This window comes from Vidua macroura, chromosome 7 (genome assembly GCF_024509145.1).
Source record: "Vidua macroura isolate BioBank_ID:100142 chromosome 7, ASM2450914v1, whole genome shotgun sequence".
NCBI classification, from domain to species: Eukaryota; Metazoa; Chordata; class Aves; order Passeriformes; family Viduidae; genus Vidua; species Vidua macroura.
This window is the reverse complement of record NC_071577.1, coordinates 34,583,204-34,606,160: the sequence shown is the minus strand read 5'-3', so window position 1 is coordinate 34,606,160 and position 22,957 is coordinate 34,583,204.

The window sequence follows — 22,957 nt, the reverse complement described above, 5'->3', positions numbered from 1 at the left end:
AAATCTTTTACCTGTACTTGGAACAGAAAATAATTTAAACTACTGGGAAATTTAGCTTTTTAGATGTCATGGAAAATGTATGAGGTGTTATAGCCTAGATGGCTACTGATAAATTATAGAAGAACTTAGGAAACCATAACAACAAAAGTTGTTATGGATTGAGGGATTTTGCATGCAAATTGATAGCTGGGATATAAGTTTTAAGTTGGATCCCAAATCAGAAAGGATATTTTCCAGTATAAATAGAAGTATATCCTTCTTCTGCACACCCTAGGCCTGACAAGGCTTGTAACATTTATGACCAAAGTCTTGTGAGAAAACCATGTAAGAATTACACTCCATCCATGTTAACCCACAGCCTTTATGTTCATCTTCAAATCTTACTGCCCTGCTCCTCAGCCTAATCCAGATCTAAATTTTCACAAAAGATATTAAGGGATAGGCTGTTCTATCCCTGTTGAATATTGTATCCTTGAATACATTATAGGTTTTTATTTTAGTCTTCCAATTAGACACCATGAAAGCATGCACATTTGGTAGCTACTTTTCAAAGTTGAATTCTCTACAAAATCTTACTCGATTGAGTAAGGATCAGATAAAAACACACATAAGGAGTGTCATAAAGCATTTTCATAGGTCATCCTTTGACACCTTCCTGAATGAAGCCAACTTCCTTTGCTGTTTTCAATGGAGTCATCATATGATTAGTTTTCTCCTAAAGCAATTCACAGGTGGGTGATTTGATCAGCTGCTGTTTTCATGCAGTACAAAAAGATTTCTCTCCTCTCTCAGCTCTGTGGTACAGCATGAGCTGCAGAAGTGGTACCTGTGCCATCTCTGGCCTGCACCAGCATCCTCCAGACCAGAGGAATTCTGAAACTCACACATGGAGGTGACACCACTGGCTGATTGCAAAGCCTGAGACTCAAAAAACTGCCTTCTTTATTTTCCTCTGGTGGTGGTCACACCAAGAAATGCTTCTAACACCAAATTCTAAATAAGAGCTTTCCCTGCTACAAGGTAATAATTTTTTCTTAAAGTAGATGTTTGTTCCTCTGAAGTGTTTTTTTTTTTTACCTGCCTCTGCCTATTTGGTGACATTCTCTCTTACATCTATAAATTATAGCTATACAGACATAGGATAAAAGCTCGAAGGCAATAGAGTGTTAGGGAATAAACATGCTTTTAGATGCTTTCATGGGGTATTTGCTTTGACATTTCCATGTAATTTAGGGTTAATATATCTGCCATTACAGCCAAACGTGTAATGCCAAACACTGGGAGTGGTGAATTCTTCTTTCACTCTTTTCCTTTCAGCTTTAGCATTTCCCTGATTTTCTGTCGCAGCCTTTGAGCGGCAGCGCTCCTGTCCTCACTTGGGCGCACCGGGGCGACGCAGCCGTCTGTCTGTTCCTGCAGACAGCACAGTAACAGAGCCCTGCCCGTGTCAGGAAAATCCACAAACGCCAGAGGTTTATGTCCAAAAAGGAGGCAGAGGAGTCCTTCAACTTTATTCGAATAAAGGGAGAGAGTCCTCTGGCGCACGCGCCCGCGGGCTTTTCTCTCTCGTGCTTTCGGAGGGCTCACCCTCCCTTTTATCCCCTTTTATCCCCGGCCGCCTGTTTGCCCCCTTCCTTTCCCAACTGGCCGAGGCACGAGGAAGGCAGGGCCTTCCTGAGCCACTTCGCACATATTCCCCCCTTGAACCTCCTGCTTTACCCCAGAGTTCAGAAGCTCGGGCTTGTGCCGCCCCATGTCTCCCTCAGGAGCCGAGCGGCCCGGGCTCTGTAAGGAACCTGCGGCCCGAAGTCAGCAGGGACACTAAGACTCATTTCAAAGACGTAACACCCATACTTTCACCCATCAAATTGTTTGTAAAGATATTAGCCTTCCTCTCACCCGCAATTCCCTGCTTCTCTGAGGAAAATGGGAGTAAAGATTTACATTTTCCCTGGACTGATACCTGCGAGCCCTCGCTGGCTGTGCGGGCACGGTTAATGTCCCCGTGCTGGCCGCGCGTTTGTCTGCAAAACCACGGGCGGACTTCAAGGTTTGGAACAAGTATTTCCATGGAGGCGTGCTCCGTGGAGCCGTTCCTCTCTGGAGACTGGGCTGATTTTTAAACCACGCAGTTTCTGGGGTTTGGGTACACCAGGCTGCCCTCCGGCGGCGGCCGGCGCGCCGCGCCCGCTCCGTGCTCTGCCCGAGCCGCTTCCCGGCCTCGCTTCCCCCGCTGCTCCCACAGCAAAGCGGCCGGGCCGGGCTGCTGGGGGGCACCGGCAGCTCCGGGATCCCGAAAGCCTCAGGAGAGCTGCCTGTGAGCTGGACAGGCTCCCAAAGCCCCGTGCCTGAGCTCCACAGACACAGGATAACAGATCCCCGCGCTCGGGCTGTCACCTCCCACTCTGGAGGTCACTCCCACCAGAGAACACGTTCTTTGTCATCTCTTATCAGCAGTTTTGAAATAAAAATCTAAACGGCAGCGAGCTGTCTCAAACACGTGTCGTTCCTGCCAGTGGTTGGTGCTCCGTGTCCCTGGGAGCTGTGTCCATGGGGACAGCATCTTCCTGGTGCTCCGTGTCCCCGTGAGCTGCCTGTGGGCATGGTGTGTTCAGCTGATGCTTTCAACCTGCCTGTGATTCTTCAGGGACCAATTCTAGGCTGCTGGGTCAGTGTTAGGAAGGAAGCAATAATTGCATTTGGTTTCTACACACTCTGTAAAAACGGCTTCCTTTAGTTATTACAGCAAGATGAATGGAAAATGCTTCTCGTTTATTTTCAGAGGAGATGGTTGCTATCACCCTCAGTCAATTGCTATTATCAGTGTTCAGAGAGGAAAAGGAAGTGCTGCTTTCAGAGTGCAGTGGTCTCACCTGCTCCCATTTGAGTTTGAATGCCTCTCAAAAACAGGGACATTTAGTAATTTGTCACTGTATTTTCTACAAGCTGAATCAGCTCCAGTGCAGAAAGGCTGCACCTGGGGCCAGTGGGATGCAGCAGGTTTGTTCCTGTTCACGCTTAACCTGCTCGGATCACAGGCAAGGGAGTGGAGTCACCTGGAACCAAGGATCGCTCCCTTCCCGCAATGATGTGAATTTCTGTGTGAATTCAAACACTGGCAGTGGTGGGGAAAGCAGCAGTGTCACAGCTCTGGCTGCTGACAGGGTACAGAGGTAGCCAAAGCCAGCACTGGAAGTCAGTGATCTGTCAATAGGCATGGGGACAACTTCTCTTGCTTTCTGTGTTTGGTAAAGTTCTTATTTTCCTTCAAACTCAGAATTTTACAGTTATTTTCCAACACAATTACATGGAAGAACACCTCTACCTTTAAGAGGACAGTGGCCAGAGGAGATGCAAAGTGTTACACGACTATTTAGCAAACTCTGCAAAAGGTTGCTGTTCTGCAGGAGAGGACCTAATGCACATGTACTCTACAGATCTTGGGGCAGAGATGTTTTATAAGAATACACTGGAGGTTGTTTCAACTCCTATGATCCCAAAACATCACTGATAGCTCCACCTTGGATATCTTATATTTTTGTCACAGAAAACTATCAAATGCCAGGCCAGGTCTTCCTAAGGTCAGCATTAAAAAGGGAAAATACTCCTGATATCCAAATCAGGAAGGATCAGTCAGTTTGCAAAGGACACTAATGGTATGAGGAAGCACTTTATTCAATTATACCATGTTTATGCTAAGTATGGGAGAAAGGGTGCCCTGCACAGTTATTTCAAAGGGTGCCCTGCTGTTAGGGTTAAAAAGCATCTCACAAAAACAATGTGAATGGGAATATGGCACTCACATCAAGGAGGTTCATGTACAGGGCACAAACCTGGGTGCACATGGTAAAAGCACTACCATGAGCAACTGACACAGAGGTTTGACACACATCATCAGATGTCTAACAATTAGCTTATTAGATCAGATTTAATCTAACCAGGAATCTGGTTAAGGGTTAAATCTCTACAGTTAAAACCTTCTCTTGCAGAAGACTTTTTTTTTTTTTTAATAAAGAGCTTGTAGCTGAATGGTAAATAAGATTTAGACCTGTTAGAAGATTAAGTGTTCTGCTCGGTTCCTAAGCTTAATCTTAAGGCAATTAGTAGTTCTTCAGGTCTGAACAGTAGGAATATGCATGAATTTTCTTAATTCCAGCAGCTGAAAGTGAGTTGAATGACTTCTGCCTTACATTGTCAAACAAACACCGGCATAGCTTGCAGTGATGTATATCAGCAGCCGTACAAGATTATCCACCAGTGATCCATAGAAAGAGTAATACATCACAATATATTACAACAGATTAAAAATATGTAAAAGAAAATCCTCTTAAAAATCATAGTAAGAATAGGGACTGTTTGGATGTTTTTTTCCCTTTAACTTATCTTCCTATTTAACTTTCCTGCTCAAATGGATGAAGTCAATGAAGCAGTTTATAAAAAATAAAATAGTTGTTAAACAGCGTATTTAATCCACATCTGCATTATATTGTGCTTATTGGGAGTAGGGCGTGTGGTGTGACAGGGACATATTTCCATCCTGGAGCATGGAAGACCATGGGCACAACCTCTGTTTTCCCAGGTCAGGATCCTGACATATTTTTCCTGACTTCCCATTCCCACTGTTTCCAAATGAGCACTGCAACCCCATATTTTCCTTTTTAAACTGTATATACTCATTTTGTCAGCCACTGCTGTCACATCCTGAGCAAGGAGTACAAGCCAGCAACATTTCTGGGTAATCAGCTGGGATCACGTTTGGACCAAGAGGGAAGTTGTGGATTGATGTTGTGGCAAGCAGTCATTAGCTGGAGGACCCAATGCAGTGCCTGTTTTTGAGAGTCAGCTTTAACACAAGTGTTAATTTGGTGCTCCTGGTGCCTGTCAGTGACACACTTCATGGACCAGCTGTGGGTCACAGAGCAGAGCTGAGCATGGCTTAGGAGGTTCTGGATCACATGGTGGTCACAGCTGCTTTTGTCTCCCACACAGTGACCCATAAAGCAACAGCAAATACAGAAAGTGATCATTATGAAACAGCCTAATTAGGTTTGCCATCTACTCGCTTACAGTGTTATGAATCACTTTATCAACAGGGATTATATCTTTATTTGCAGTTCCCACTTTGTACAGTAATTATATCTAAAAGCCCTGTGCAGTCTGTTCACCTCAGGAAAGGTGAGTTACATTGTTAGTGTTGCAGAACTAAAATCCTCCAGTTCTGTCTCACAGAGAGAACACATCCCCTCTGCTGAGACAGTGTCCTCAACCTACACCCTTTCAAGACCCACAGGCAGCAAATTACCTGCAGCCAAATTAATTATTTTCCTAACAATGTTTCAGCTTTTTTTTTTCTTTTAATAATAAACCATGATTTAAATTCCTAATAATTTGAAATAATCAAAGTAATATCATTAGTGTTGGCAAAGACAGAAATTCCTCCTGACTGGGTGCTAGTACCTCTTCACTGAAAAGCCTACCAGCAGTAGGCTTTTCAGTGAACCCCCCACCAAAAACAAAGTTGTATTGATATCATCATTGCCCCCTCCTGCCTCTTTTTGGGGGGGTTATTTTGGTGTCATTTCGTTATTTCTGCTGAGCCCTCGATTTGGGGGAAAAACCCCTTGCACCCCCTCCCCATTTTGGAGTGGTCCTCTGTGTCCCCCCCTTGTATGAGTGGGGCAGGGACCCCCAACATAACTTGACACCTCCAAAAAGACCACCCTGACCCTCCCAGACCCCAAACCCCCCCCAAAGACCACTCATAACACACCCCATAAGCCCCCCCAAAATGAGTCACTCTGCTATTGTCTCTGTTTGACTAAATGAATGGACTTGGTTTTTAGTTAAAATATATTTAAATGTAAAACACTTACAATTTCTTGTTAACTGCATGCTCATGTGAGGACATTTTCATTGCTATTCAGAGCATTTCTGCCTTCAGGGGCACAGATTTACCTGATTAATTGTTCACAAATAAAGAAAAAAAAGTATCCATCAGATTTTCTTCCCAGTAACGTGTTCATGAATACCTCTCATTTGTAGCTTTACAGTTGTGCCCCGTATTCTCAGAGGTTTCTGATTAAATCCTCATTAATTTTTGCATCATAGAGTAAGAGCTTTAAAATTTCAAGTGGGTGTCAAGTTGCATTAGGACTTGTGTACTCATTCTACCTGAACTGTTATTCATGCACAATCAGTATAACAAGTGTAAGTGTCCTTTTTAAAAAAAGGAGGAGGCTGCAGCCCTCATTTAGAACTTCATGGTCTGACTATTTGCATGTGTGTTTTATAAAAAATAAAATTGTTATAATGGTGCGTGTTTGGAGTGTATTTTGGTGTGCATTCTACACCTCATGGTGCAAGTTACTTAAGAAAAACACATCAGTATCATGCCAAGGCAGGTTTCCCTGTTCATCAGATTGCTCTGCATTTCAGTCAGTCTGTCAGAAATTCTTTGTCTGTTTTAAGAACTCTAAACACATTTTTTTCCTGTTTTCTCCTGGGCAAAGTTCTGTGCTATGTCTGGAAGTAAATTTTGTTATAAAAGATGCTTTCACTAGTCCAGGAACACAGACAACGTGTGTGCACTTAGACTTCTATATTTTTTTAATGGTACTATTAATAAACTTCATTGACTTTGTGTTCTATTTTGCTCTTTAGCTCAGGTTTTTGTTTTCTTCTGTCTTGTGCAAATTGTACTGGTATTCCACAGGAAGTTAGAAACACAACTTTCTGTAACTTGCTGAAAAGGGTAGGAGGTAGCAGCCTTCCTTTCCAAATGCCCACCAACAATGTTGTCATCTCAAGTTTTAGGCCATGTGAGCCATAACCAAAGAATCAAGAGGACAGATGCATAATGATATGAAATCTTTACTCACCTGCATAAAAATGGAACAATTTAAACAGTTTCACTGCCACAGAATAATGTAGCTGGAAGCACTTTTTCACCTCAAATTCCTGATGAAGCAAAAGAGCAAGCTTGCAAAGAACAGTGACAGTAGAAACACAGCACACACACCCTGGCAAATAAAATATTGCTATATTAAACTATTCTTATATTAACTATTCTATTCAAATAAAAGTATGTCCTTAAAAGCAGTGTAAAACCAGTGACTGCCAATTCTCTTTGGAACCTGACAGTGCTGCTCACCTATGGCAGAAATGTACCTGTCTGTACAGTACTTGAATTTTATGCTAGAGTTTGTTTCTCTAGGACAGCTTGGTAAGTTGAATGTGTCATGAAATTCTTAAAACTTGTAACATAACAATCTCTCTGCAACACAAAAACACATAATCAAATGATGCTGAGGTTTAGATATTTCTACCTTGCAGAACAATGTGACTGGTCAGTATTATTCCCATTATTTGCACATTTTCTTAAAACTGATCCATACACATCCTTCCTTTCTTTTACTGAGTATGCTAAAACAAACAACAAAAAAAAAAGGCTGTGTATGAATTTTTCAAATCAATATTTATTTTTTCTTAAGCTATAAAAATGTAACCTATTTCTGTTTCAAAGTTATTACCAGGCAAGCTGATGTTCTGCTGAATGCTCTCAAAGCTTTTCAGTGCAGTAAATATTGTTGATATAATTTCACTGACATATGGATCAGAATAATATAGATAGTTCATAGCCAATTGTTTGAGATACATTTGTGTAGGAGCATCTAAGAGAAGTGGGAAATAAAACAAAAGCTTGTAAAACTTGCTGCCAGCACCTAGATCAGTGAAGAAAGGGGTGATTGAAAACATCCCAGTTTTATAGCAGAGAAAGAATTGTTATCTTACACAAGGTCAAATATATAGAAGAAAAAAATCATCCCTTATTTGAATAAAGTATAAATATTAATTAGCTTTAACATAGGAGCCTGGAAATAAAATAATTTCTAAAAATATGTGATTATGTATTAAATATTCACCCAAGGATCAGAACAATAAGGTGACCAAGAGACAGTCTAGTATATAAACTGGAACAAACAAAGAATTACAAGCAGCCTCCTTGCAGTGTAATCGATCAAAGACAGTTGCACTTAGAGTTGTGTGTGTGAATGTGTGCTGACAGGGTCCTTTACTAGCGCAAACACAGAAAATGAAAAGGCCATTTCCCAGTAAACTGCCATCTCTGCTGCTGATGGCTGCCTTCTGCAAGGTGAGCTGGCTCATTCACTCTCTCTCTGTCAGCCTCCAAACTTCGGGTCCTGGGGAAGGAAGCATTTCCTTGGTCATCACCAGCACTCTGAAGGTGCACATGGCTGCTGTCACCTCCAGGGAGCTACTTCTGTCCTCCAAACCTTAGAGCAGTTAACTGCTCACATGGGGCACCCGCTGATCACCTGTGACTGACAAAGACAAGAGGAAGAATCAAAAGCAAAGATTTTCTTTTCTTTTTATGAAGAACTGAAAACAAGAATAACCCATTACCACCCCTGATTAAACAAGTCAATGTATTTTTAAAGTAAGGCATCTTCCAAACTGCATGGGGTGTCCCTGTGTGGGTCCAGGAAGCAAAAATACTCTCTTCATACAATAGTGGAAAGTATGAGAAGGAATAACTGTTTATTCACAAGGAATAACTAGTTATTCACAAATGCATTAATTGCAATGAAGAGAGTAGAGTGGGAATGAAACCTCCAGCTCGCTTGGCAGGCTGTAAGCAAGCAGAAGCAATCCCCAGAGAGGTCATGTAATCAGCATGGCAGGTGGTTGTATTGTTGTCCTACAGGCCATGGAAAATATCCATCAGAATTGACAGGCAACACATGAATATCAGTGGATATCAAATAAGGGCATGAAACATTTTTTCCCCTTATTTCCAGCAGCCCTTCTAGTTCAGCCACACCAGCTTATCTATTTTTACTCACAGAAGGGAATCTCATTTCTGTCCTAGTATTGTAGGTGCCTCAGAATTCTCACATAATGCAGACATAGCTATTCTACCGCCAAAATGCTTCTCTGACCTAAACAGTGTTCTAAAAAAAACCCATCCAAGATTCTGATATATACAGTGAAGTGTGACATTGTCCATAGCTGCTGGCAACGCAGCAGGAGATTTTCACTTTGGAAGGCAAGCTGAAATGTAGGCATTCCCAAGTTAAACAGCAGTTTCAGGCTGTCCTGGTAGGGGATGGAGGTAGCACCTTGATTTTCTCACACTGCTGCTGAAATGTGGTGTCCATACTGGCCATGCAAATACACACAAGACCAGCCATGGAGAAATGGGTTTCTGACCTTTCTAATAACAAGTGTGAATTTGGAAGGCCTTCACATTCTTTATTCCTTCACATTCTTTAAACTGCTGCACTGTTGGTGAAGTAGAAGAGGAGGGAAAAGGATTTTTAGTGTAGCCCCACTACACCTCTCACATACAGATTACAGCTGGTAAGAACAGACAAACCATTTTTTCCAAGCTTTATAAAACGTGTCCTTAGGCAATAGTTTCAAAACCACTTACTCTGAATTTTAAGTCTCATGAAAGTGTTTCATTTTCTCCATGAATATTTGATCCTCGCCCAGACAAAGCAAGAAAATGGAAAGTTTTGCAGTCTTTATTTCTTTCCCACTCACTTAACAAGGAATTTGGTAAAGATGATGTTACGAGAAACTAAATCAACCAATTAGCAAAACTATTCATCTCGTTCTTCTGCTGAAGAAGGAACATGGGAGACTTGAGAATATTTGAAGAGCAGTAAAGTATGCAAACCATCAGGGTGTTTCATAGACTGCAGCCACTTTTCACACAGAGAACAAGGATTAAAAATCTCATTTAATTATTTCATCTCCCACTGTTGCTGTCACCTACTGTAAACAACTGAGCAAAGAAAGATGAACTAGGAAAAGTAAACTAAAGCTTAATTAAGAAGGTATTTTCCTTTCTCTCCTATTCAGGCCCATGCATGTATCATGTCCCTAGGATACAGCAGATGTGTCATTTCCTTACTCTGCTAATTAGAGACACCATATTCCCTGAACAGAGTGTTGGAGGTATATTTTCAACCATTTATTTTAAAACAGACTGACAGTCATGTCTCTAACTTGTAAGTATTCGTGTAAATGCAGCCTATTTACCCACCACCACTTAAATCAAATTGACATTTCACACCTTTTCAAAACTAGAACTGTTCCAAAAGAGGTCAACACTGAAAGCCTTGGATATGACACCACCAAAGTTGTTGTAGGTGGAGCTGAGACAGGAGCATTTTTTAGGCTATCACTGAAAGCCTGTGCCCTAATTATTATGCCTGAATCCAACTGAAACAATGGAGTGATTTCTTAGCAGGCAGAAAATTAATGAGAATATCTGTAAATGATCAAAGGACTAACCAAAATCTACCCAATATATCTGTGGCATGTTAGGAGCCTGTACAGACCAGGAAGTACCTCACTTGAGTATTTAAAGATGCCTATCACCAACTGAATAAATAGTGCTGCCAGTAAGTGGAATTTTCTACATGTTTATGCATGGATAAATAACCAATTTAAAGTTGCATTATAGAAGATAATAACCAGGAGGAGAATGCATAATACAATGTAGGAGCTGGCATACAAAGGGGATGCACAGCTTCCCTCCTTCGGATTCGGGCTGCTAAAGCTCAGTGTGTGCCATTTAATCAGCACAGTGTCTTATGTTTATCTGTCATCCTGCTCTCCCAAGGAAACTGCCATGGCAAATGGACTCTGAGGAAAAGTGTGGTGGCTTTATAAGGACTTGGAGTAGGCAATGGGTGCCCCTGGGTGAGCAGCTGCATATGGAATACCATGAGTGGATTGACTCAAGTTCCCCTAGCTCCACAGGTACAAATGTGCCTGAGGTTCTGATTAAATCCACATTATTTTCAGCATTATAGAAAAGGTACTTTAACATTTTGGGTGGCTGTTAAGTTTCTTTCATCTGATGACCCTGTGGCCTCTGTACCATCCTATGCCCACACTTCCAAGGGGTCTGGTCCCATCACCTGCCTGTTCTTTTCTACTTTATTTTTTATTGTAGGGTCATGGATAATTGACTCTCACTAAGGACAATTTGTCATTACTACCTATAAATTACAGAAGCACACATAACCATAAGCATTAGTGCTACATATGCATGGTCTCTCCTCGACATCACCAGCTACATAACAGGGGTCCACATGCTTAGGTGTTTGAACAGCATTGTAATGCTTTTGGCAGCTTAAAGACAAACTTTCACAACAGCAGCCAACCTCCCCATCTTTAATAGGAAGGACAAACTCAAAGCCTCTCAAAAATCTCTAGTAACCTTGCTGGATACATTAAATGGAAAATGTCTGTAAATGAGTTGAATATTAGAGCTGAGCATCACCCTTCACATAACAAAGCTATTCAGGGAGGGCATTTCCATCTCAGAAAGTGCCTAATATCTTGCAACATATAATTTGCATAACCAAGAGATGGCAGCACTCTATCAACGGTTTGCCTGAAGCAGTTCTTTGGAAATGATAATGCATCTGTAAGCACCATACCTGTGTGTGTGAACAGCGCTAGGAGACTAAAAACAATGGAATAACCATGGAGTGAGACCTGTGATTATTATTCTATTGCTTTACAAAGGTCAAGTAAAGATGAAATTCATTTACCAGTAACTTGAATTATTCTTTACCCACCTTTACTACGAATAGGAGTATTTGTTTTCATTTGGTTGTCTCATAGATATATATTCTCAAAGCATATTTCATAAGATAAAAAAATGACCTTTCACAAAAACTTAAAAAGCACATATATATCAAATATACTTTCATTTAAAGCACTTTCTTAGAAGCTGAATACGTTCCTTCATAATAATCTTAAGGATCAAGGCATGTGTAAAAATTTAACATTTAATTATATATATATATATATTCAGGTGATTTTCTCCTGCAGACTGATGCTGGACACAAATTGGAGGAGTTTGGGATTTCCCAAAGATTTCCACTATGCCATATCACCAGGCTCATAAACACATAAGGGGTTTGGTAGCAGTGATAATTAACCTCTTTTACCACATTCAGTCCAATTTCTTTTAGGTTCTATGAACAGGGTATGGATTCCAGGTACAGCCTTTGAACAGTGCTACAAGGAAAATGAGCAGCACAACTCTATGGATACTATGAGGTGATGAGGAAACTGGGTAAAAGGCTGATAGCAATGAGCTGGACTGAAAAGGAAATTGTTGAACTGAGCTGTTGCTGTTGGGTGAGTTTTGAGAGCAGCATTATTTAAATTATTGAGATTCACAGCTGACTAATGTTAACACTGTTTTCCACCTCTGTTGTCTATTGTTGAAAATCATTTTCCAAGAAAATGGCCAGGTTCAAACAACATTGATTAGATTTCAGAAAAACACATCACAAATAAGTTGCATAATATCACTAAGGGTCTTACAGTTTTTCCCATGTAAATGTTATTCTTGCTTTAAAATATCTGATTAGATTTTCTCTTTTTACAACATTTTTTACCTTAGTCTAACTCCATTGGTGGTACATTTAATTTAATCCAATACACAAGGAGAATCTATTTGTTTCCTTAAAAAACACCAAACGAAAAATTTTTGTGGCTTTCATTATTTTTTGTGGATTTTATATTTCAGTGTGACCTTGTTCTTCTGCGGTATCTCCAGCTCTACAGAAAACATTCACCACTATTGGATTCGTTCCTGATATTTCTAGTTGTACAAAATATTATCTTTCTTAGAAAACCAGCAAACAGGTTCAGTTTTAATAGCCTGATAGGAGTGGGAGTATCATAGCAGCAAGAGTATCACTCAAAAAACAATTCAGTATTTCATCAGACTATTCCAACCATAGGCCATAACTAGAAACTGGAAGATATTTTTATTCCGCATTAGTGTGTACATCCTAAATTACAACAAGATGTGGCTGAAGCTATCGTGAAAACAAGTCTAACTGTTCATCTCTTCTTGTTTTCATCTACAGCAGAAGGCTGCAGCATCAGCTTTCTCCTCTTCCTCACACAAATTAATCCTGCTGCCTGCAATGAGCTCCAGTGTCACTGGAAGGAGATTCAGGTCACTGTACATAGCACCTGGATCAAATTACTCCATGAAACTGAGCAAGTTCTCCCAAAAACAGATTGGAAGCTAAGTATTTCTATTTATGGGCCTGGAGTCCCCATTCACTATTAGCTCAATGCACTTTCAGAGGGTGGAAAAAGAAATCTAAATAACATATATCCCAGGAATTTATAACAGCATGTTTCTTGGATTACAATTAGCTGAATAGAAATCCTGTCTTACATAAATATACTTTAAAAGACCATGCAAAATTAAATATAATTCCTGGCGGTAAAAATAGTTTTATTTTTTTAAAGCTCTCTCCTATCTATTCTTCTGGAGCTCCTCTTCCTCCCACTCTATGATGTGGTTGTGTCAGAATCAATGATCTACTCATAGATAAATGAACAATTTTTTTACTCAGCATTGAGTAGATTTAAACTGCTTTCAGTTGTATTTAGTATTCCTTTTAAGTTGCTGGGGGGTTTTTTTATGTGGACAGAAAACTTTAGATAACTGCTTTGAAGATAATTCCCATATCAAGCGGAAAGCAAAAAATATGACTAAAGTTCAAAACTTTTGAAGTTCTGACTTAGGGAAGATAAGAGAGTTCACTTTTTCCAACACAAGGACCTCCAGGTTGTTCAGAAACACTGATATTTAGCTCATTTCCTTTCTCAAGTTTCCTACTTCTCAGCCTCTACCTTTGCTTGGGATTCCTTGACCTGCTTCACACCCTCAGCCTGCTGGTCAGCCAAACAGAGATTCTGAGGTTTTATTTCTTTTCCTCATTTCTGTGACAGAGACTTAATTTTAAGTTACCCACTCCCAAAACAGCCATTTGTAACTTCTTCCTCTGTGCTCTAAATGCACTTTTACCTTTCTAGGGAGGGATCTCCCGAGTTTCTATAAAGAAAGTGAAATTTAACCCTTTTGCAAATGAATGGATGGCACATTATAAGTTGTATTACTACAATTTTATTCAAAAGAGCAAAATCTCTCAATTTAAAAAATGCTTAAGGGCAGGACCACAGCATAATTTAGAGACAAACTTTATAAACTTTGATGTAAATTTTGGGTTGAACCCTCCAAGGTTCTTGTGTCACAAGACCATTATTTGCGGTGATTTGGGCTACTTAAATGCATATCACGCTTTGATATCTCTGAAGTCACTTCTGGTTCACCACAATTAAAAGAGCACCACTGGTTTTGGGGCTTTATTTGATAAAATTTAAGGCCATTTTGAACTCAAATAAGTAGGAATACACACGTGCTTACTACTGAGCACATCTGTCAGCTGAAGAACTCGGTGAAAGTTCTTAGGAAGGACCTAAAAAAGATGTTTTGATCGTGTTTCATGTAGAGAAACGTTTGCATTATCCTTATCCCTTCTAAAGTAACAGTTTGCTGAGAGATTTAAGCGCAAATTACAAAATGTGAAGCAATTCGCCATGAAGCAGAAATAGAGAATGTGTCTTGAGTAAAACTGTGTATCGTAAATGAATGCAAGCTGCTAAATAACATAATATTAGAATTTTAAAATGAATGGTTTGGTGACAGAATTTGGGGGACGGAACTCAGCTGTGGTAGCCTTACCCATACCAAAACTAAGCTGCTGGGAATTTAGGCAAGCTGAAAAGTCACTTTTGTCAAATTATCTTGAACAAAAAGCTTTCACCCTGCTTTTATAGTAGTAGAAAGTCCGGTGCTGTGCCAGGGTGGAGAGCCACGGTTCATTCAGCTCCCAAAGTAAGGCAGATTAGAAAGGCGTCCGACTGTAGAACCTTGAGAAGTTTCTCCGATCACCTGCAAAGCGATCCTCAGTTCCGTGAAGATAACCCCGTTCAGAATTCAATGTCTCCGCATTAACACCCCCCGTCTCAGCTCCTTTCTCTTCCTCCGAATACAATCGCCTAGGAATTGTAAATTTGCACTCCTATCTCCCAGTTAAACTCTGCGTTTGGTCAGCGGCCGTGCAGTTTCCCCTGCCTGGCAGACGCCTCCGCGGGTAAATCCCGCCGGTGCAAAATGCGATTATTAAAGCGATGCACGCTCCCTGCTTTCTTTCTTTCCTTCTTCCCCACGCCCAAACCGAAGGCACAGTTTCGGTACCACTGCAGGAAGCCGCTGCCCACAAGCCGTGGCAGCGCACCCTGGCCCTGGCCCTGCGCTGTCCGGCCGGGCCGGAGCCCGGGGGTCTCTCGCTGCCAGGGGCTCCTGCAAGCCCCGCTGCTGATGGCGATAAACCCGCGTGTCCTGCTCCCCAGCGAGCCCCAGGGCTCCTCCCTGCCCGATGGAACATTTCATTTCACAGATAAAGCCAGCAGCCCGTTCTGCCCTGACTAATGACTCACATCTTCCTAAACGCTCCGTTGAAGTTTGTTTACAGCGCTGGCGCTTGCTACATCAGGGCAAGGAGGGCTCTGTGTTTCCTTTTTTTACCTTTTTTTTTTTTTTTTAAGCAAACACAACTGACAAAACTGTGAACTCTTTTTATTGTTTTCAAGTTGTATAAACAGAATTAGGCTGCAGGGAGTCTATTAATAAAGTCCTATACAACAAAACCATTCACAATCTTCAAGGCAGGTTTTAATCTCCCAGGAAAAAATCAATTTTATTTAGAATAAACTAGTAAAGAATGGAGATTACTCCAGGGAATTAGTCTTTAAAGTATGATGGAGAAATATAGATTTTCTTCTCTATAGGAATATGATGCTGCAATGCACATAAAATGTGCTATAACAATTACATAAAAGCTTCTTTTAAATTTCCAGGCTCATTAGCCCTATAGCTTTCTAAAAACAAGTACTTCTGGGGAGGGGGGGGAAAGGGAAAAAAAACCCAAAAAGGTGTGAAATTATAGAGACAAATACCTGGCAGAAAAAGCTTAGAGTCTTGAATAAGTTCCACTGCATTAATGAACCACTCCACCAAATCCCAGGAGGTCAAAACATATTATGTGTGTGACTCCAGAGCAGGAGAAGTAACCTCTGCCCTTGCTTTCCATTTCTCTGGCATCTCCAAACTGTCACAAAGGGATCAATTCAGAGGGTGAAGCTATATTAATACAAGCTCAGTGGCCACCTGGAATACAGCTGCCAAGACCTCTGCTCACAGATGGTGACACTTTGTCTTGGAGGCTGAATCTGGACAAGCAACCCAAAGACCACAAATTCTGCTCTTGGTTATACCTGTGCCACTCTGCAGCTGAGCATGTCTTCATCAGCTACGGCAGAGACAATGAAGCTGGTTTCACTGAACACAGAATCTGAGGCATTTCCACTCCAATATAAACATTGCTGGGTTTTTAACACTTATAGCTTGGAGAAGTCAGACTTCAAGTTCTGACACTCTATATTCACTTGTTAACAGGGTCGGGATTTTACTTTTACCTCTGGTTTTTATTTCTCTTAGCCACAAAAGTGAGACCTGAACTCTGTGCTTATTATTCCCACAGCAAAAATTTAAAGACCCTTTTGTGTCACTGAGAAACAAACAGCATAAGGCTGTACCATAAGCAAAATCACTTCTTAGATCTTTACACTCTTTAACTGTTTATGCCCCAAGATCTTAATCAAGTATCTGTTAAAGCCTTGTCCTAACAATTAATTAGGGAAAACTCTAATTTGTAATTTGCAGAAACTACAGAGCCACAAGTGCAGTGACAGCTGTGTGGTTAGAAGGAAGGTTTTAGTGGCTGGTGGAGTTCACTTACACTTTCAAAGACATTTAACTTGTTTTTTTTCCGACAACGAAGCTATCTAAAATCCCAAGCCTGAATACTCCATGACTCTCAAAAATTGCTTTTTAGCAGTCACAGCCACTTTAGGCAGAAGGCAATCTTGTATCTGAGCAAGGAGACAAGCTCTGATCCAGAGCTCAGCTGAATTTTCTAACTTTCTTGTCTTTATTAAATTCTGTTATATTCATGAATATTTAACAGTTAAAATATTCTTATTACTACACAAACATTCTTCCAGCCTACAAATTATTATATTCTGCCTCTGTTTATACTTTAATTTGATTTTGCTCCAAAGCAAGTACTGTCTATTTTTGTAGAGAATTCAGTTTCCTGGTGGAACTAACCTCTCCTCCATCTGTGGAAAATATTTGTTGTCCTTACTGATGGCACAACTTTTTACATTAAGGCTACATTAATTAATAACTCAGCTAATTTTGGTGTAAATGGCCTGCACTAGAATAAAACCAAGCTGACCCAGAGATGGCTTGTGTGGTCTGAGACCCAGCTGAGCTGAGTGTCGCAAACTTGCATGGAAGGGTTTGATCTGGTCTAACTATCACTGAGGGGGGAGAAAAGCTCACAGAGCTTTCATCAAAAGATTCTGCGACGTTGTGCCTGTGTGTCTGGGTGCAAACCCAGCAGTATGGCAGCAGTTAGCGCTTCTCCGGTACACCCACACTGCCGAGGGAAGGTGGCAGCTCTGCAGCAGCTCTGCTCTAACCACGCACCAGGGGCTCTGCTTACATTGTCGCCTGCAGCGTTTCAGCACCGGCTGCCTTCCGTCCTCCTCCTTCATCCCAACTCCCCTATTCTTTGTTGTAGGAAATAACAACCCAGACAACGGCAGTGTCTCTTTTCCTTATTGGTAAACACTCTCTGGGCACATCTGCAGTGATGATGATAAGGCAGAGGTCTGCTCTCAAATGGGAAAAACAGAATGTCAGTTTACATAATGGCCAGAAAACAAGAAAAAGAACCTACACGCTCGAGCAGCAAGCCTGTTTCTATCTTGCTTCATTGTCTTAACAGGATTCTTATTGTGTTTATATTTAGAGACATGGGAAACTGTGCTAGCCATGCTCCCCATTGTTACTTAACCTCAAACAACCTATATAACACGCTGTCCATTAAGGAACCTGAATGTAGACTCTAATCAAGGTGGCTAAACAAGATATAAGAAAATAAAGCTCAGTGCTTCCTCCTTGTTTGGGAAAAAACAAACAGGAAGGCTCCCTCTTACACTCACCTCAGCAGAAAAGAGGGAGGGAGAGTTTGTTTTTACAGGCTCACAGAAGATTTGAGCTCTCTGTTGTGCACCTGCTTGGTTTATCATCATTCACGCTCCCAATAAATGGATAGAAATACTTCAGCAACTTATTTCCCAACTGGAAAACTTTTTCTTTTCTTTACTTTTTAGGAATAGTGTTTATTAGAAATCCATGTTTAAAATCGACAGTGGAAACCTGACATAACTAAGACAGCAAAGACTGTGACTGGTTAATCATCAGAAAGTTGCTTTTGATAACCTATTAGTGCTTGGGGAGGCTTGCCTGAATGCTGAACGACAAATGAAACATCACCAAAACTTCGAATCCACATAACTGATATTAAATTGAATGCAATGTTCCTAATGACAACAGAAACTTGATTGCTAAGAGTTAATGATTCCAACTCATAGGCACCAGTGTTGAAGAGGACTAGAAGTGGCAACTGAGCCAGAATGCAAAACTATTTCACGCATAGAAAATATTTACATTGACTCCTGGTTAAAAATCTTAATTTTTAAAAACTTTTTTAAAGAACAGCACATTTCAGTCTTACTTTTTCTTCAGAAACCACAATATGTGGGCCTTTCAAATCAGCCAAGGATGACAATACTACAAAATCATCCACAGATGACATTTTGCAAAATCGGCCAAGGATGACAATCATAAATCATTTAAAGCTTTAAATTAACAAATTTATATAGAGAGCTTTTATCTCTTTCTGTGATGTTCTGTCTTGTCCTAATTGTAACATCTGAGATTCTTCAATAAGTATTGGGGTTTCTTATAGAAACATTCAAACTTTGGACACTTAATTTAACATAAAATCTTAGCAGTCCCAGGCATATATCAGAGAGACCAGTTGCCATCAGAAAGAGTCCAACTCTTCTTTTTTTCCAATGATTTGGCCCTAGTGCATGTCAGGCTGTAAAGGTGCTCCATCTGACTACATAAGAGCCTGAAAGCAAGGTTGCTCAGTTCTATCCCTTAGTAAATATATTTCCTTGGTGATCACACTTCTTACTATCTTGTCACCCAGTCATCAAATATGAGATGGATGGATGTAAAGAGAGTGTAAAGGCTGTGGTTCTTTCTTACATCTACTTTCACCTTCTAATACCTCTGGCATCCTATGCTAAGATGAAAAGGAAAAGCAGGAAAGCAAAGCAGGAGGCATGCAGAAGGAGCATCAGTCTCCAGGAGGAGCTCAGGGAACAAGAGAACCTTCATGGCACCCTCCTACACAACATGCAAGGAGAAAACCCTTTCCTGTCCCAGTTTTGTTTCTCTACTGCTCAGGTTTCACACAGGTACCATACCCAGTACATTCTGGATTTAGTACTAGAGATGAAAACAAACTGATGTCTGGGTGCTAGGTCCGAAGCCAGCCTCACTGGGAACGGCTGCAGTAGGATTTCCATTAGATTTCAGAATGAGAAACCCCTTTACGGCGCTTTCATTTAATTGTCCTCACTGCCTTCTTCTCCCCCCTTAGTCTCCCTTTCTTTCAGGTGGTGGCACTGCTGCACCATTTGTGGTGCTCAGCACAGCTTCCTCTGCCAGATTTCTGAGTGTATCTTAACAAGTAATTAGAGCAATTTTCACGAGCTCATGCTGTCGGCTCTCCAGCTCCTGCATGATCCAAATGGCTCTCAGGGGATGTTACATTATGGTTGGTTTGTTATTGTTTGTTCCAGGCCAGTGCCACTAGACAAAAGCCTTAAAAAACCGGTGAGTGGTATTAATCACAATTTCTTAGATGTCTATGTCTGTAATGTCCCTATTCTCACTTTCCCATTTTTTCGCTTAGCTGTCATTTTGTTCTGAAAGAACAATTAGGATATGATATATAGAGTCCTGTGCCACATAGAAGCTCAGCAATAGGCTCAAATATTTATAAGGTTAGATAAAAAAGCATGCGAGAAAAACAAGCATTGCATTTCAGCAACTCCACCTCTTTGTTAGGAATGACTGCATTAGTACCTGAGAGCTTCCTTGCAAACAGCCAGAATCCCACCAGCTTTGAGTATTTCAAGCCCCTAAATTCAACTGAAGCTTAACGACTTACCCATTGTGTGTCTCCATATCTAACTTGACTTCAGCATACAATGCAGAATGTCCCCTGCTGTGCAGCCCCAAAACAAGCCCCTTTGAAAATAGTATTTATTTCAGTTCAGTTAATCCTTATCATTTCAAAATTCTAATGGCTTTGAAATTCACAGAGATGTAACCCTATCCCTGTGGTAAGAGATTCAGTCATGTAAGAGGAGGAAAATAAACGGAGTAACTAATAACTAATTTATTCCGTTTCTGATCTTATTGATTCCAGGTCTGGGGCGTTTTTAAACCCCTTAATTGAGGCAATAATAAGTAATAATAGGTAATAATAACTTTGGCCTGTCTCCCTCCTGGGTCTTTCCAGCACAATGAGGTGGCTATTGAATGTTATAAGAAAGAAACTTTCCAACTGAACAGCCACCAGCACAACTGAGGATTGTCTAAAAATATGGAAGAGAAAGAAAAGACAACTACTTTGATGGGGTGGATAAAGGCAACTGGACAGCTGTTAAATATGTTTTGCAAAGAGTATGATCTTGGTAGGTCATTGACTGAGGCAGCAATAATAACAAAAAGCCTGAATTTACATGCTACTTTACACCTTCAAAGTGTTGTGCAAACAATAACTAATTGATCTAGTCTAAAAAGAACTGCTTCCAGTGTAATATCAAATATGTAGTCACAAGAGTACAGGTTATTAACTCAAGGAAGCAATTTATTTCAAAATCTATTACCATAAATTATACCAGTCTTCTTTTTCCTCCTTTTTTAAGTTATTCCCTCTGCAGTCTGATTAATGCCTGGATTAATTTGCTCAGGATTTCTGGGAATTTAGTAAGTGCAAACTTAATAGGAGACTGATAGAAATGTCAGAGGTAATTGATGCTTTAATGGGCATGAAATCTGGAAAAGTACCCAATCAGAATAGATTCACAAAGGCCTTTTTTAAAGCATGAGGGTAAAGGCTCACCATAGTGGATTCACTTCTTTAGACAAATTTAGTAAATTAGTACTCTCTGCTTCCTAAACTTAGAGGCACAAAAGGTGTATCAGATCAATATAGCATTTTCCCATTAACTCCAGATATTGTATTATTTCCTACCTCTTTTTTATCAACATTTTAAAATTATGACATTTTCAATTGAATGGCTGCATAAAAGATTTTTTTTTTAAACAATAATCAGTAGGTTGTATCTATCCACACCAGGATAAAAGTATTATAGAAGTTGCAGCCATTCTATTTCTTTATTTTTCCCTGCTTGTACTGATACGAAAAGTTGCTGTTCCCATTCTTGGTTTGCCTGTTCCTTTAAACAAGGCCTGATCTGATCTCTGAATCAAGTAAATCCTATTAGTCCACTTCAGCCATGAATACAAAGGAAACATTCCATAATCTGTCCACAAGAATCTAATCCACGTCTGTTTCTTAATGCAATACACACACAATAACACATATATTGTGTGTTATCAGGAGCCAGAAATGTCTTCATCTGTGCATGCTGCTAGGTGCAAACACCGTGTTTAACACTGCAGTGTTTGAAAGCCTTTTCTTTACAGGAGAAATAAGCTGGAAAAACACCAGCAAGTCTCAGTGTGCCCCAACAGGCTGTGACACTCTTGCCTGAAAACGTCTGCCATATATTTGAAGTCAGTTCCCACTCCATTCCCTTTCTGTCCCAGCATGGAATTCTGGCTGCTGCACTTGCACTACCCAGCCCCACGTTAGCTCTTGCAGTAGCCAGTAAGTAAAAACCATTGTAATGCTGTCTGGCTTGTAAATGAGAAGAACAATAAGGAAAGTCTGAGTCTGACAGCCAGCAGTCCATGGTGATTACAAAGAAAAGGGACCCCATTTTTTACTTGCTTTTTGTTATTGTTATTAAGGTCAGTGTCATCCATCAAGATGCGGAGTTATTTCTGACACAGTTTCAAAGGTCAATTGGTCATGTGCAACGACAAAATAGATTCATGGAATAATGTACCCAAAAACTCGGGAATGTGCCTTTCCACTTTCTATTGTCATACCCCTACTCCTATTTCAGTGCCAAAAATCAACAAAGAGAGACATTTGAAAATACCAGTTGAGCAAACAACGAGAAGAAACTGCAAGTAACTCACTGATGTATAGTTTGAAAGCCATGGAATTTCTCCTTCTAAGCTACCATTGTCTTCATTCCAAATATCCAGTCAGTTTTTAGCCAGGAGAAATATTTCATTGGCCTCCCCATTCTACAAAGCAACAGATTTCTTTAAAAGGCTCCAATTAAAGTTTCATAGGAAAACTCTGAGTATAACATCTCACGGTACAATTCATCTGGCTGGCACACTACCATCTTTGCCCTTCCTTCCAGGAGGAATCTTTTCTTGAGTTTTAATTCATGGGAAGTTTTGGGGAACGTCTGCTGAGGTTTCATCACCATACCCAGCACATTTCCACAGGAAGAACCGATGGAAACAGTAATAAATGGGTGAAGGCTGAATACAGCAACCAGCAGGACACTGAATGAGAAAATCCACTTTTACCCTCTACTGCTCACTAGCTGCACAAATACAAAGCTGTAATACCTTCTGCCACCCTCATCCATCTCCCCTTGATAGGAGAGCAGGAGTATCAGTGCTTCCCATGTTCTAAAGCCAAGCAGAGGAGGATTCTCTACAAAAACAGACAAGAGGCCCTTGACTCCTGTACTCCACTCCTTTATGACAAATAAACTCACTGGGTTTTTGTTTCTCAGTGAATAACTTTTGAAACAAGGACTTCTTTTCCTAGTGAGTTACAAAGCTGAATTCGCAGGGAATATAAACAGTCTGATTCTCTTTTGAACTGATCTATGACATACATTCTATGGGCTCTCAGCATCCAGGCTCACACTGCATTTCTGATAA